At 44.3% G+C, this 12,973-nt stretch overlaps 1 protein-coding gene across 8 annotated transcripts in view; it reads right to left on the bottom strand.

The window, feature by feature from the left end:
- The window catches only part of SYTL5 (synaptotagmin like 5), a 249,609-nt gene extending 240,324 nt beyond the window's left edge, over positions 1-9,285 (bottom strand). For all 8 annotated transcript variants that reach the window (XM_082610596.1, XM_082610593.1, XM_082610595.1 and 5 more), the window contains exon 1: positions 9,162-9,285. The gene's annotated coding sequence lies outside the window, so the exon portion shown is untranslated. The remainder of the gene's footprint in view (positions 1-9,161) is intronic.
- Positions 9,286-12,973: the final 3,688 nt, after the last annotated feature.

The raw sequence follows: 12,973 nt of genomic DNA, 5'->3' as shown, positions 1-12,973 counted from the left end.
GTACAGCAGAGAGCAGGGAGGAGCCTCAGGACATACAGAGACCACAAGCAAGTGGATGATGGAGCAGAGGACACAACAAACTGTTCTTTTCTTTTCTTTTTTTTTTTTTGCGGTACATGGGCCTCTCACTGCTGTGGCCTCTCCCGTTGCGGAACACAGGCTCCGGATGCGCAGGCTCAGCAGCCATGGCTCACAGGCCCAGCCGCTCCGCAGCATGTGGGATCTTCCCGGACCGGGGCACGAACCTGTGTCCCCTGCATCGGCAGGCGGACTCTCAACCACTGCGCCACCAGGGAAGCCCCTCAAACTGTTCTTTTCTAAAGATACTAAAGGACGTGACTCTTAAGGGCCATAAGGAAACTGAATCTTGTGCCCTGCCATTCTAACTGATTATAATACACTTGGAAACACAAAGGGAAGAAACACATCACATGATGAAGAACACTGACATTGAGAGCCATCAGCTCAGAGTGAGGGCTATAGCAGGCTTTCACCAAGGCCATGCTCTGTTAGCACAGCAACTCTGTAGGTGGTAGTTTTATTTTTAAAAAATTATTATCTGATATATACAAAATAATCTATATCACTTATAAATAAAGTATAAGGAATAACGATAAATGACCTTAATGAACCCATCACCCAATGCAAGACCTAGAACATTATGAATGCCAGTGCATCTACTGTATGTTCCTACTTCTCCCATCCCTGTCTCCCCATCAGAGGAAAGCACTAGCCTGAATTTGGGATTTACTTTGCTTTATAGTTTATCATATATGTATGATTCCTCCCAAGGTATTGTTTAGTATTGTTTGTTTTTGAGCTTTATAAAAATTATGCCCAACTGCATGAAGTTTTTGGTAACTTAGTTTTTCATTCAGTATTTTGTTTCTAATAGTCAGCTATGTTCTTGCATATAACAGTGGTTAATTCTTTTTTATTCTATTGTGAAATAATATCAAACTTTTTAATTTATCTATTTTCCCATCAATGAACAATTAAGGTATTCCAGTATTTTTGTATTATAAGCCATGTTGCTAAGGACATGCCTCAGGAGATTTCCTGGTTCACATGCAGAAGAATTTCTCTAGGGGTTATACCTAGAAATAAAATTGCTGGGTCAAAGAGTATATGTGTGCTTGACTTCACAAGACGGTGCCAAGTTTTATTTTCCAAAATGATTTTACCAAATGTGCACTCCCATGAACAAGGTACGTCAATTCCTATTGATCCGTGTACACACCAATACATGATATTATCAGTTTTCATAATGTACTGTTGTCTTTGCACACTAAAGATATTACACTGCTTCATCACGTAAGGGGCATAAAAGTGTCAGCAAGTGCCAAAGTTTTATCAGTACAGCTTAATTCAAGGTTATACAATGTCTTAACCTGAGTTCTCCCTGAAATGCAGAGCCTGAGACAAGGGTTTGCAGGCAAGTAATTTACTTTGGGAATTGATTTCAGAAAATAAAATTAGGGAATTTGGAAAATGGAACCAGAAAGAGAGAAAATCAATACAGGGGCATATTTTTGAGTTGGTCACAAACTGTAGGCAACTGGGGCCTTCATCTTGCTTAGACCCTCTGAGAACCTCTTAGAAGCCAACAATACTAAAATGCAGCTCCAAATTATCTAGCCAAGGATGGGAGAAAGGAGCGTTTATCCCTGGCTCCCAACCCTCGTTAGTCAAGGAATGACTCATGGGCCTTTGACACCCTCACATTCCATAATACCTGTGTGGGTGCCAGGCAGTTCCAACAGGCCTCTGTGTTGAAACATCAAAGAAGGCTTGACGTAGAAAGTGAAATATTCACTGTGAGGCTCAGGCAAGGTCCTGTCTGGTTACACCCACATGAAACTGGTTACTGGATCAATGGCTTGACTAAAAGGTAGGCTGAAAGGATGCACAGTGAGGCACAAGATGTGCCCAATACACACAGCTAGTAAGTGGCAGAGATGGAACGCAAACACGTGTGTTTATCACAGTTCAAATATTAGGCATTGGGCACATAGTGCGTAAACGCTGTCCACTGCCTACCCAATAGCCATCACTACCTTTCTTCTCTGCTAAGAGAACACTAATATTTCCAGGAAGCACGCAAAGATCTCTGGAATACAGCTGGCACAGTAGCTGCATGGTGCCATCACGAGCCCAGATTCCTTCTACTTTTCTATTCTGACAACTTCACTGCTGACATACATCCAAGACATCACTCTAGGGTCCAAGCTGGCTCTAGCCATCATGCCTGCATTCCAGGCTAGCAGCTGGAGGAAACAGGGCCCTCCTCCCAGCCAAGCCAACTCTCTTTAGGCAGGCTTCCTAGAAGTCCCCACACAACATAACAATTCTCACTGGCACAACTCAGTCATAGGATCACACCTTGGTGCAAGAGATGCTGGGTCACAGAGACTGCTCACTGGATGCACTGCCACCAGGAATAAAACTGCATTGTGTCCCTAAGGGAGAAGGCGAGAAAGGATATTGAGAGGCGATGAGAGGTCTCTGCCAGAGTACCCGTTTAATGTGGGGCAAGTTTCTAATCTATACTTCAGTCTTCCCATTTGTAAAGTGGAAATAAAAGTACTACCTCACAAAGTTGTTATGAGGACCAAATGAGATCATATAAATAAAACTGCACAGTTGCTGGTATGCAGAAAATGATTAATAAATGCTAGCTGGTATTAATTCACTTTGGCAAGTCATCATCATCAGGCCTGGCACTGAGCAGCACAAGCTCGATAACTGATCTTATCAGCGTCTCCGCATTTATCAGGCTTGAAGGTGCTGGATGCTGACTCACCTCTATAACGCTCCTAAGTGTTTAAAGGCAGAGTGGCAGCTTAGTAATTTACAATGAGCAATATAACTTTCACACAGACCAGACAGCCTGACCAGGCTATTTGCTCCCTGAAGGCAATGGACACGGAGAATCATAAGGTTGATTGCTGAGCATGAAATCAGGAGAAACAGAATTAGTTATACAATTCAACTATTTAATGGCATTAGGCTCAGACAGTCTATTGCATCCATCTCCACAACTGAGCTCATCTAACCTGGCGGGTCAGATGATCAAGCTGAAAATACCACAGGTAACAGTGCTGGGAGGTTTTACCAATTGTTGGCAAAATTCACCAGGAAAATGTGTGAAAACCCTGAGGGTAAACTCAAAACACTTACGGCATCAGCAAATTCATTCTGAATAGAGGCCCTACACACCTGGTATAACTTTGAAAAAGTCATAAGAAAAGGAAATGGTTTAACAAGACCCATTCTTCTGATAACAGCCCCAGAGCAAATGGGGCAGCATGAAACCTGCTTTTATCTTTAAGATCTACTGGATTACAAGTTGAATCCATTTTTTCGTTTAAAATGGAAATATTTTAGTTGCTTCATATAGAGATAAGAGAACATTTATAAAAATTAAAAACATAAAATGCTATAAATTGAGCAAACAGAAAAATATAATGTATATATACACGTGTGCATAAAATCTCACTTGTGACAAAGTACAAAGATATTTTTTTTATCTTCTAGGCTGAACATATACCTTCTCTTGAAGCAGTTTTTCTGTAAATAGGGTACAATAAAAAGTAGGAGAGAAATGTGTTATAAAGGAAACAGTGTTAGGGACTTCCCCGGTGGCGCAGTGGTTAAGAATCCGTCTGCCAGGGGCTTCCCTGGTGGCGCAGTGGTTGAGAATCTGTCTGCTAATGCAGGGGACACGGGTTCGAGCCCTGGTCTGGGAGGATCCCACATGCCGCGGAGCAACTGGGCCCGTGAGCCACAATTACTGAGCCTGTGCGTCTGGAGCCTGTGCTCTGCAACAAGAGAGGCCCGCGCACCACGATGAAGAGTGACCCCCACTTGCCACGACTAGAGGAAGCCCTAGCGCAGAAACAAAGACCCAACACAGCAAAAATAAATAAATTAATTAAAAAAAAAAAAAAGAATCCGTCTGCCAGGGCTTCCCTGGTGGCGCAGTGGTTGAGAGTCCGCCTGCCGATGCAGGGGACATGGGTTCGTGCCCCGGTCCGGGAAGATCCCACATGCCATGGAGCGGCTGGGCCCGTGAGCCATGGCCGCTGAGCCTGCGCGTCCGGAGCCTGTGCTCCGCAATGGGAGAGGCCACAACAGTGAGAGGCCCGCGTACCGAAAAAAAAAAAAAAGAATCCGTCTGCCAATTCAGGGGAGACAGGTACGAGCCCTGGTGCGGGAAGATCCCACATGCGGCGGAGCACCTAAGCCCGTGGGCCACAACTACTGAGCCTGCGCTCTAGAGCCCGCAAGCCACAATTACTGAAGCCTGAGCGCCTCGAGCCCGTGCTCAGCAATGAGAAGCCCGCACACCGCAAAGATGAGTAGCCCCCGCTTGCGAAGACTAGAGAAAGCCTGTGCGCAGCAACGAAGACCGCAATGCAGCCAAACGTAAATAAATAAATATATATATTAAATAAATAAAGGAAACAGTGTTAAACTTTGGCATCAAAGTTGCTTCTGAGTCTTGGCTTCCCCTCTTGTAAGTAATGTGATCTGAACAAGTCATTTAATGTCTCTGAACTTTTTTTCCTCTGTGATAGACTGCAAAAAATAGCCCCTGTTCTTTGCCCCCTCTACATCCATCTCTTTTGTCATATAACTTTGTAGGGCCCTTCCACTCTGACTCTGGGCCTAACCATGGGGCTTGCGTTGGCTAACAGGATAAGGTGGAAGTGATGATATGCCAGTCATGAGTCGAGGCCTCAAGAGCCCTGTGTATTTCCATTTGCTCTTCCTTGCACTTCTGCTGCTGCCCTGAGGACAAGACTCGGGGTAGCCTGCTGGAGGATGAGAAACATGTGAAACTGAGTACAGGCACACCCGTTGCTCCATTCAAGGTAAGTCTAGGAATATTACTCAGTCATAAAATAGAATGAACTAATGCCATCTGCAGCAACATGGATGGACCTAGAGATATCGTACTAAGTGAAGTAAGCCAGACAGAGAAAGACAAATATATATGATATCACTTATATGTGGAATCTAATAAAAAATGATACAAATGAACATATTTACAAAACAGAAATAGACTCACAGAACACAAATTTATGGTTACCAAAGGGGAAGGGGTAGGGAGGGATAACTTAGGAGTTTGGGATTAAAATATATACACTACTATGTATCAAATAGATAACCAACAAGGACCTACTGTATAGCACAGGGAACTATACTCAATATCTTATAATAACCTATAATGGAAGAGAATGTAGAAAAAAGTACATATATATATATATATATATATATATATATATATATAAACTGAAAAAAAGGAGTTAACCTAGATCAGCCAATATCCAGGTAACCCCAAGACATGTGAACAATCCCAGCCAAGATCAGCAAAACAGTCTAGCTCACCCCCAGCTGACCTAGACACATGAGCTTATATAATACACACTTATTGTCATACACTACTGAGATTCTGTGGTTGCTTGTTATGCAGCATTATTATGGCAGTAGATAATTGACACACACACATATCTGATATATTAGAGGTTACAATGGTTAAATGAGATACTATAGGTAGAGTGACCAGCACACCAAAAAAATATATAGCTATTTTGGGGATAGGTTTCTACTTTATAAAATACAATCACATTCTTGAAATTATACCCAGGTCACTAGCATAAGTTTTGGATGTTCCTAAATCATTTAGTCTCACATTTACAGACAGTCTGCTGTTTTACTCTCGCAAGAGAAAGCCCACACGCAGCAACGAAGACCTAACGCAGCCAAAAATAAATAAATTTAAGACTCAATTAAAAAAAGAAAAGTCTAGGGATCAGCCCATAAATCTGGATTTTAAACAGCTCCCCGGGTGATTTTTAAAGTGCAACAGTTTGAGAACCACCGATAGTCTACTTCCTTCCTTTGACTGGTGAGAAATCTAAGGCACAGGATTCTGCAGTTGTTAAATTTCAATCTCTTGCTACTTGCTTAGCTGAGCTCCCATCAGTATGTCCTCAAACCTGGTCCTTCTGTAAATATATCAGGACTCCTACTGGGAACGAGTCAAGAATCCAAGCTGGCAGTGATATATGCTCTCTTCTTTTCCTGCATCAACTTAAACGTTTTCATGTGTGCTAAGAATCATCTTAACCATTTTCTGCAGTACATCTTCCACAGTAAGGAATAGAGCAGGCGCCCTAAATTGTCAGTATCTACCACTTCTTATGTTCTTCTTGCTCCTCCTGTTAAGTTGCTCTCCAGACTCCTAGGATCCAAATTAAAGACTCTGAGTTTGTGTAAACCAGAATTTCAGAGCATTGGTGCGAAACCACTAATTCTTCTTTTTTTTTTTTATTGGTAAACCTTTCCGCTTGTCCCTGCGAAGTTGTGAAGCTCCCAAACTCAATACTCTACTCACAGCACAACTATTTACTGAATGTTTACTCTGTTTCAGGAGCTGGAGGATCTGACCCACACTTAATATAATGCAAACCATACAAGCTGTATATACATATATTTTTCTATATATAGAAATATATTTTTCTACCTGCAGTCTCTAAAAGCTAACACACTCTACAAAAGTCACTTAGCACCCTTAAAATACCATACCCTAGGGGGAAAATAATCCTGTTCTGAATGTGCTTTTGCTACATTAATATTTAATGCTTTGGGCTTCCCTGGTGGCGCAGTGGTTGGGAGTCCGCCTGCCGATGCAGGGGACGCGGGTTCCTGCCCCGGTTTGGGAGTGTCCCGCATGCCGCGGAGCAGCTGGGCCCGTGGGCCATGGCCGCTGAGCCTGCGCGTCTGGAGCCTGTGCTCCGCAACGGGAGAGGCCGCAGCGGTGGGAGGCCCGCGTACCGCAAAAAAACAAAACAAAACAAATTTAATGTTTTAGTTGGACCAATCATTAATATAATCACTGATTAAAACAGAATCATTTTCTTTCATGACAGTCCAGCAGAGTTGCCGGCTAACTCTCAAAAGCCATCTATAAAGCCCCTCTCCCCAGCCTCCTTCCCACTATACAAGCTAAAAAGCCAGATACTCACTTTCCTGGCCTCCCTTGCCACTAAGGACTGTTATGTGGCCCAGCTTTGGCCAATGAAATACAAGGGAAATTCTGTTGGGGGATTTTGGGGAAAGCTATTTCTTCTCTGATAAGAGAAAGTTGCATGAGGGAAATTATTCTACCCCTTTCTACTCCGTTTTCTGCCTTTGAACATGGGATAAGGATGTAAATGTCTGGAGCTGTGAGAGCCATCTTGAAACCATGAGGGTAAGGCATTAACCCAGAACCCTGACACTGTTGGGCCACTGAGGCAACTCCAGTGATCACCTGCTGTCAGCCTTCTCTAATTTGTTAAAGCCACTTTCAGTTGACTTTTCTGTTACTTGCAGCAAAAAAAAAGTCACAATTAATACGTAGATGTTTTCCATATATGTCAAACTCTTATTTATTTACAATACAGTGCAGTCTGAGGATCCACACTCTGAGACTCATTGAACTCGAAGGATTATCTTCTAGCAGTGAAGAAAAAGCATGCCCAGGTGGTGTTCAAGGTATAGTAAACCCTATCTAAACTGCCAGATTCATGTATTCATCCATTCATTCAGATCGCACACACACACACACCAATTTAATAGGCTCCAAGGATACACAGATATTACCCTGCCTTCCAAGAAATTTTATTATCTTGAGCAAAATTGGTGTGCAAACCAAGAGTCACAAGATACAGAGGAGAAGAGTCACATTATCTGAAAGGTGGGAAACCTAACTCAGTTTGCGGGGCTCCCTGGGAAGAGCTTTGGGAAAAAAGGATCATCGCAGCTTCCACTTAACTCTAAAAAGTTAACCCTGTGAGCTGACTAAACGACTCAGGTTTTATCGATTTTCTTCCAAGGGGGGAGGGGGGTGAAGGTTCATTTCTATAATCACAGATTATAAACCAAATGATGATTCAGGAAAGAGCAATTTATGAGGGGCCACCCAATCAACTGCCAGAAAAGCTGCTCCCACCATCTTTCTCTCTCCCCCAAAGCTAGAGAAAGACTTGGTCTGGTCGGGGGCGAGGGGGCATATTACTTTCCTCCCATATCAGCAGGGTTGCTCATCTAGAACAGAAGAATTGTGCCGTGAATTAAGACCACCTGTTAACACTGCATCCAACCAAACAGATGATAAAGCAATCAGCCGTCAATATGAGCCACAAATGCACGCGTTCTAGGTTTTTCCTCTGCTACTTTTAAGCAAAAAAGGACAGCAGCAATTGGTACCTATTTAATGGTCACAGAAACACTTGCGCTTAATGGTAGAGAAAGGGGAAAGCACCCTCCCCGCGGTGATTTTTCTAAAGGCAATTAATGGAAGCATTCCCCCTCCCACGCCCCCGCCACCCCCAGCCACAAGCCCTGGTAGAGAAAAAGGAAAACTAAGATGTAGCTTTGCATTCTTAAATCCTTATAAAGAAAGAGTGCTCATTGATTTTCTTGCAAAGGAAATAATAGGTTTTGAAGCATCTCAGAAAATAAGACCGGCGGTAACCTCCTAAAATTTTCCTGGAATACAATACATTCAAAATAAAATATTCAAGAGAGTCCTTCAGTGAATTGTTTCAACATGATCGTGGCATTCACATTAATTGTGCCTCCGGAACACTGTGAGTCGGTCAATGGTGCCGAGATTGATATGCAGCAACTGCGGTTACCTTACAGCTCTGGCACGTCCTGGGCTGGGGAGGCTTGTTCCAAGATCCCAACTCAGGCTACAGTAAAACATCTGCCACCTCGCCGAGAATGAGGAAACCGCCCTGGCAAGGGATTCCAGCTCAGCCTTCCAGCTTTCTTGCCACCTCCGCCCCCCAAACGCCACCTCTGAGAATCACCCAGGAAGAAAGTGGGGGAGGAGGGCGACACAAGAAACAAATAGAACATTCCTAGCCCCATAAACGCCGCATCCGGACATTTGAAGATACCCGGGAAATTAAGAATATGGCCCCAGAGTTTGGCTTGTTTGGGGTCTGGGCATGGATTTGATCTTCTCTGTTGCGTTTTAAAAATCGAACTTTCAGTCTCCAACGGACAGAACCAAAGGGTGGAAGCAAAGGCAGACCGAGACACAGACTGGGAGACCCCCCCTCCCCCCGAGTCACCCAAGCATCCAAAGACGAGAAACTTACCTGACCGTCACCTAGACGGAAAGGCGGCTGGTCCAGCCTCAGTAGGGCGCCGGGATCCAGGGGTGAGTCGCTGAAGCTGGAGATGAAAGCAGACCCCAGGCGGGAGGCGAAGTCCCGCTCCGAACCCGGGGAAGCCGAGTGACTCACGCGCTCGGCGCCCGCCTCTTGCGCCGCGCGCCCCTTGCGCCGCCCGCCCCCAGCAGGCACCTGGTCGGAGCGCTGGGGGGCGTCTCCAGCCGCCCTTAAGCACAGCGCCCTCTGCCCGACGCCCCTAGGCGGCAGCGCCAGAGCCCACCCAGCGGAAGCCGCGCCAGGCACAGCCCACCCCTCGAAACGACCGCTGCAGGACGAGCGCCTCCGTCGTGGGTCTCCCCTCTCCGCCGCCACCCCGGGACCCGCTGCCCCTGGGCTGCCCATCTGAGCTCAACACACCGTCCGTGTGCCATCTGGACACGGCATTGCCAAGGCTCTCCCTCAGGCGGTGCCGGCCGGCTCCGGGGACGCACCACCAGCCAGGCACGGCCCCCCTACCCTGCCCTGCCCTGCCCCCCTCGGTGTCCCCATTGTGGTGGCGCCAGAACCGACCCAGCCCAGAAACGAGCACAGCTGGCGCCTCAAGATCCCAGGTGTATCCTTTCCTTTAGGCCTCCCCTCTCCACGGACCCTTATCTTGCCCCCAGGGCTGCCCATCCCACACACTTTCCACCTGCCTGCTGGATTTGGCAGTGCCCAGGCCCTCTCACAGTTGGTGTCTATGACTGGGGACCCCCTACTGCCCACCACAGCCAATGCACAAATGACTCCCATATGCTTGGAGTCCCCTGCCTTGCAGAGGTGGCTATGAACCTCTACCCTCTCAGATCCTCCAGGGTCCTGGAAGAGCGCAGGGGGGATGATGGGACCCTGGTGCAAGGGGGCACCCTCCTATTCTGACTTGGGGTGGGAAGAGCAGCTTAGGCCCTACCCAAGCTTTGTTGGGACAGTCAAGGTGCCATATAGTGCCAGGACTTATAGAAGTAATATTTCCGGCAAATATGGATTGGAAATTCTGCCTTGGGGCCTGGCATTTTTCTGGTAGAGGTAATATTGCTCTGCTGGGTGGAGGGGGCGATGAGACCACAGTCCTACCTCCATCATATCAAAACTGGGAGGAGGAGCATGTAGAATAAGAATCCCGTTAGTATTGGCAAGTGTCAGGGATTATAGAATTGAGAGAGAAAGAGACAAGAATGGGGAGAGAGTGGCACATTTTCCCAACTTAGGGACAGCATTTCAGCTGCCATACTTCCTACAACTCTGGTCAAGAATGGAAGGTTGCTGCCCATTCAGAAAAGTGGGTAATCTCCCCCAACACACACCCCTTCTCATCATGTCACTACTTTTTTTTTTTAACCACCATTATAAACCTACATCTCCCCCACAATGGGCAGAGACTATGACATTCATTTCAATGTTCCAATAACCCAGCACACAGCCTGACACTCAGTGGAAAACAAATTTGTATTGAAAGCTCAAAGGTCCAACATTCAGGACCTTCCCACCCCTGCCTTCCACCAACACTTCTATACTTTTCATCTTTTCCCAACTATTTCCTTTTACTTTTCTTCCTTATCTATACCTACTTTCCTGAATAATATCATCCCTCAGCTTCTCTATCTCTATTCTCCAAGTTTATAAGGTGCTGTTTCTTTTCTAACTTTATTTTGTCTCTTCTTCCAAAGTGTCCCCTACTCTGCATTCTCCCTTGCTATCTTATTTTCAAGGTTCATCTCAATGAATTGCTTTTTTGTTTTAAGCTATTAGGTACTTGGATCAAAATTCTTACCTATCATAAATCCTATATTCCCCTAGAATGTGTGTGTGTGTGTGTGTATCTAAGACAATGTCTCTTTTCATGCAAGATGATCAACCATAAGCATTACTAGAATCATATCGTCATCCATTCAATTCAACTCACAGCTACTATGCACCTACCATGTACTAGACATTATGTTAGGTCCTGGGCTTACAGAGATGAATAAGGCAAAGTCACTAATGTCAAGAATGCCATACACTATACACCAAAGGGTGGGGGAAGGGAGAGCAGACAATAAACTCCCGCAGCAATGCTGTAAGAGGGATGTGTACAAAGTGCTGTGGGCATGAGAAGGGAGCTCACAGCCCTCCATGGAGGAGGTGGGGTGGCCATGAAACATTTCACCAGAAGATAACTGAACTGAGCCTTGAAGAAAGACTAGGAGTTTTCCAAGAAAAAAATGATGGGAGAAATACACAGAAGTTGAATAATTTACTTTGAATGCTTAACTTGTGTCTCCTTTCTCTTGTGATGGCATCTTCTTTAGGCAGATAATGTCCAAGACAGCTCCAGAGACGAAAGAGTTCTCCTTCCTAATAGCTCCAGCAAAGCTCCAGGGATTGGCTCTGCTTGGGTCATGTGTCAATTCCTGAACAAATCACCATGGGCCACGTAGGTAGTGTATTCTGATTGGCTACCCTGGGTCATGTGCCCATTCCTGTCAGAGTGTTTTGGAGGGGAACATGATGGATAGATTGATAGCCTTACCTGACAAGGAACGTACAGTTCCTAAAGAAAAAGATGCTAGGAAAGATGTGGACAAAAATAACATGTCCTCTACATGTATACAATCATTGCCCTGAAAAATCTCTCATTTTGCAAAATAACACACTAAAATTAACAAGGCTTCTAGAAAAAAAAATAGTTAGGGGCAGTTCACTCAAAACTTATGCAACTTTATTAGCAGAGCATTAATAAAATAAAAAAATGAATATCTCAGACACACAGCTTGGTATGGCCAGAGGCTACCTGAGGGGATACTAAAAGTGCAAGAAACCAAAAGAGAGGAAATTCTGACTTGATAGAGCTGAGACAGCGTACACGGAAGTGGAGCTCGAAGACATGAGGCTACCAGGTAAGCACAGGAGGAAGTGCAATCTACCTGGAGCAAGAACCATGCAAGGCTTCCTTAGGGAGGAAGCCCTTGGTGCAGACTCTCACTTTTCATTTTCTTAAAATAAAGCTAAGAAGCCTTCTGACTGTGCAGCAGCCAAGTTAAGTCCTTTTTCCTTTCATGCTGAAGGCTATAATTATACTCCAACACAATTTCCGCATTATACAGACATTGTTTCCCTATTTGCAATTGCATATAAACAATTCTTATAGAAAATGTGTTCTACCAGAAGAGATAGTATATATTTATTTATTACCTATCAAATATTTATCAAGCACCTGTGATCTAATCCAGTCTTGTGTTTTAAAATTCCAATTATTTGCTAATGACTCACATATTTCTATCTCTGGTCCAGACATTTCCTCTGAATTCCAGACACTTATCCAGCAACCTGCTTAACATCCTCAAGTGGATGACGCATAGGAATCTGGAACTTACCTTGTACAAAATCCAACTCTTGATATTTCCAACCAGATCTTCTCCTGTTCAGATCTTCCTCATACTGTCGAATGGCAACTCCATCCATATTGATGCCCAAGCTAAAAATCCTTAGATCATTTTTTTTCCTCTGCAATCAAAGAAAATTGTTTTTTTTATTTTTTTAAATTTTATTGGAGTATAGTTGATTTACAATGTTGTGTTAGTTTCAGGTGTACAGCAAAGTGAATCAGTGATATATATATATATATATATATCCATTCTTTTTCAGATTCTTTTTATTTTTAATTTTAAAGAGCAGTAGGTCTTTTATTTTTTTAACATCTTTATTGGATTATAATTGCTTTACAGTGGTGTGTTAGTTTCTGCTTTATAACGAAGTGCAACAGCTATACATATACATAT

The sequence above is a fragment of the Mesoplodon mirus genome (genome assembly GCF_964341445.2).
Source record: "Mesoplodon mirus genome assembly, chromosome: X".
NCBI classification, from domain to species: domain Eukaryota; kingdom Metazoa; phylum Chordata; class Mammalia; order Artiodactyla; family Ziphiidae; genus Mesoplodon; species Mesoplodon mirus.
This window is presented reverse-complemented; position numbering and strand designations above follow the sequence as displayed.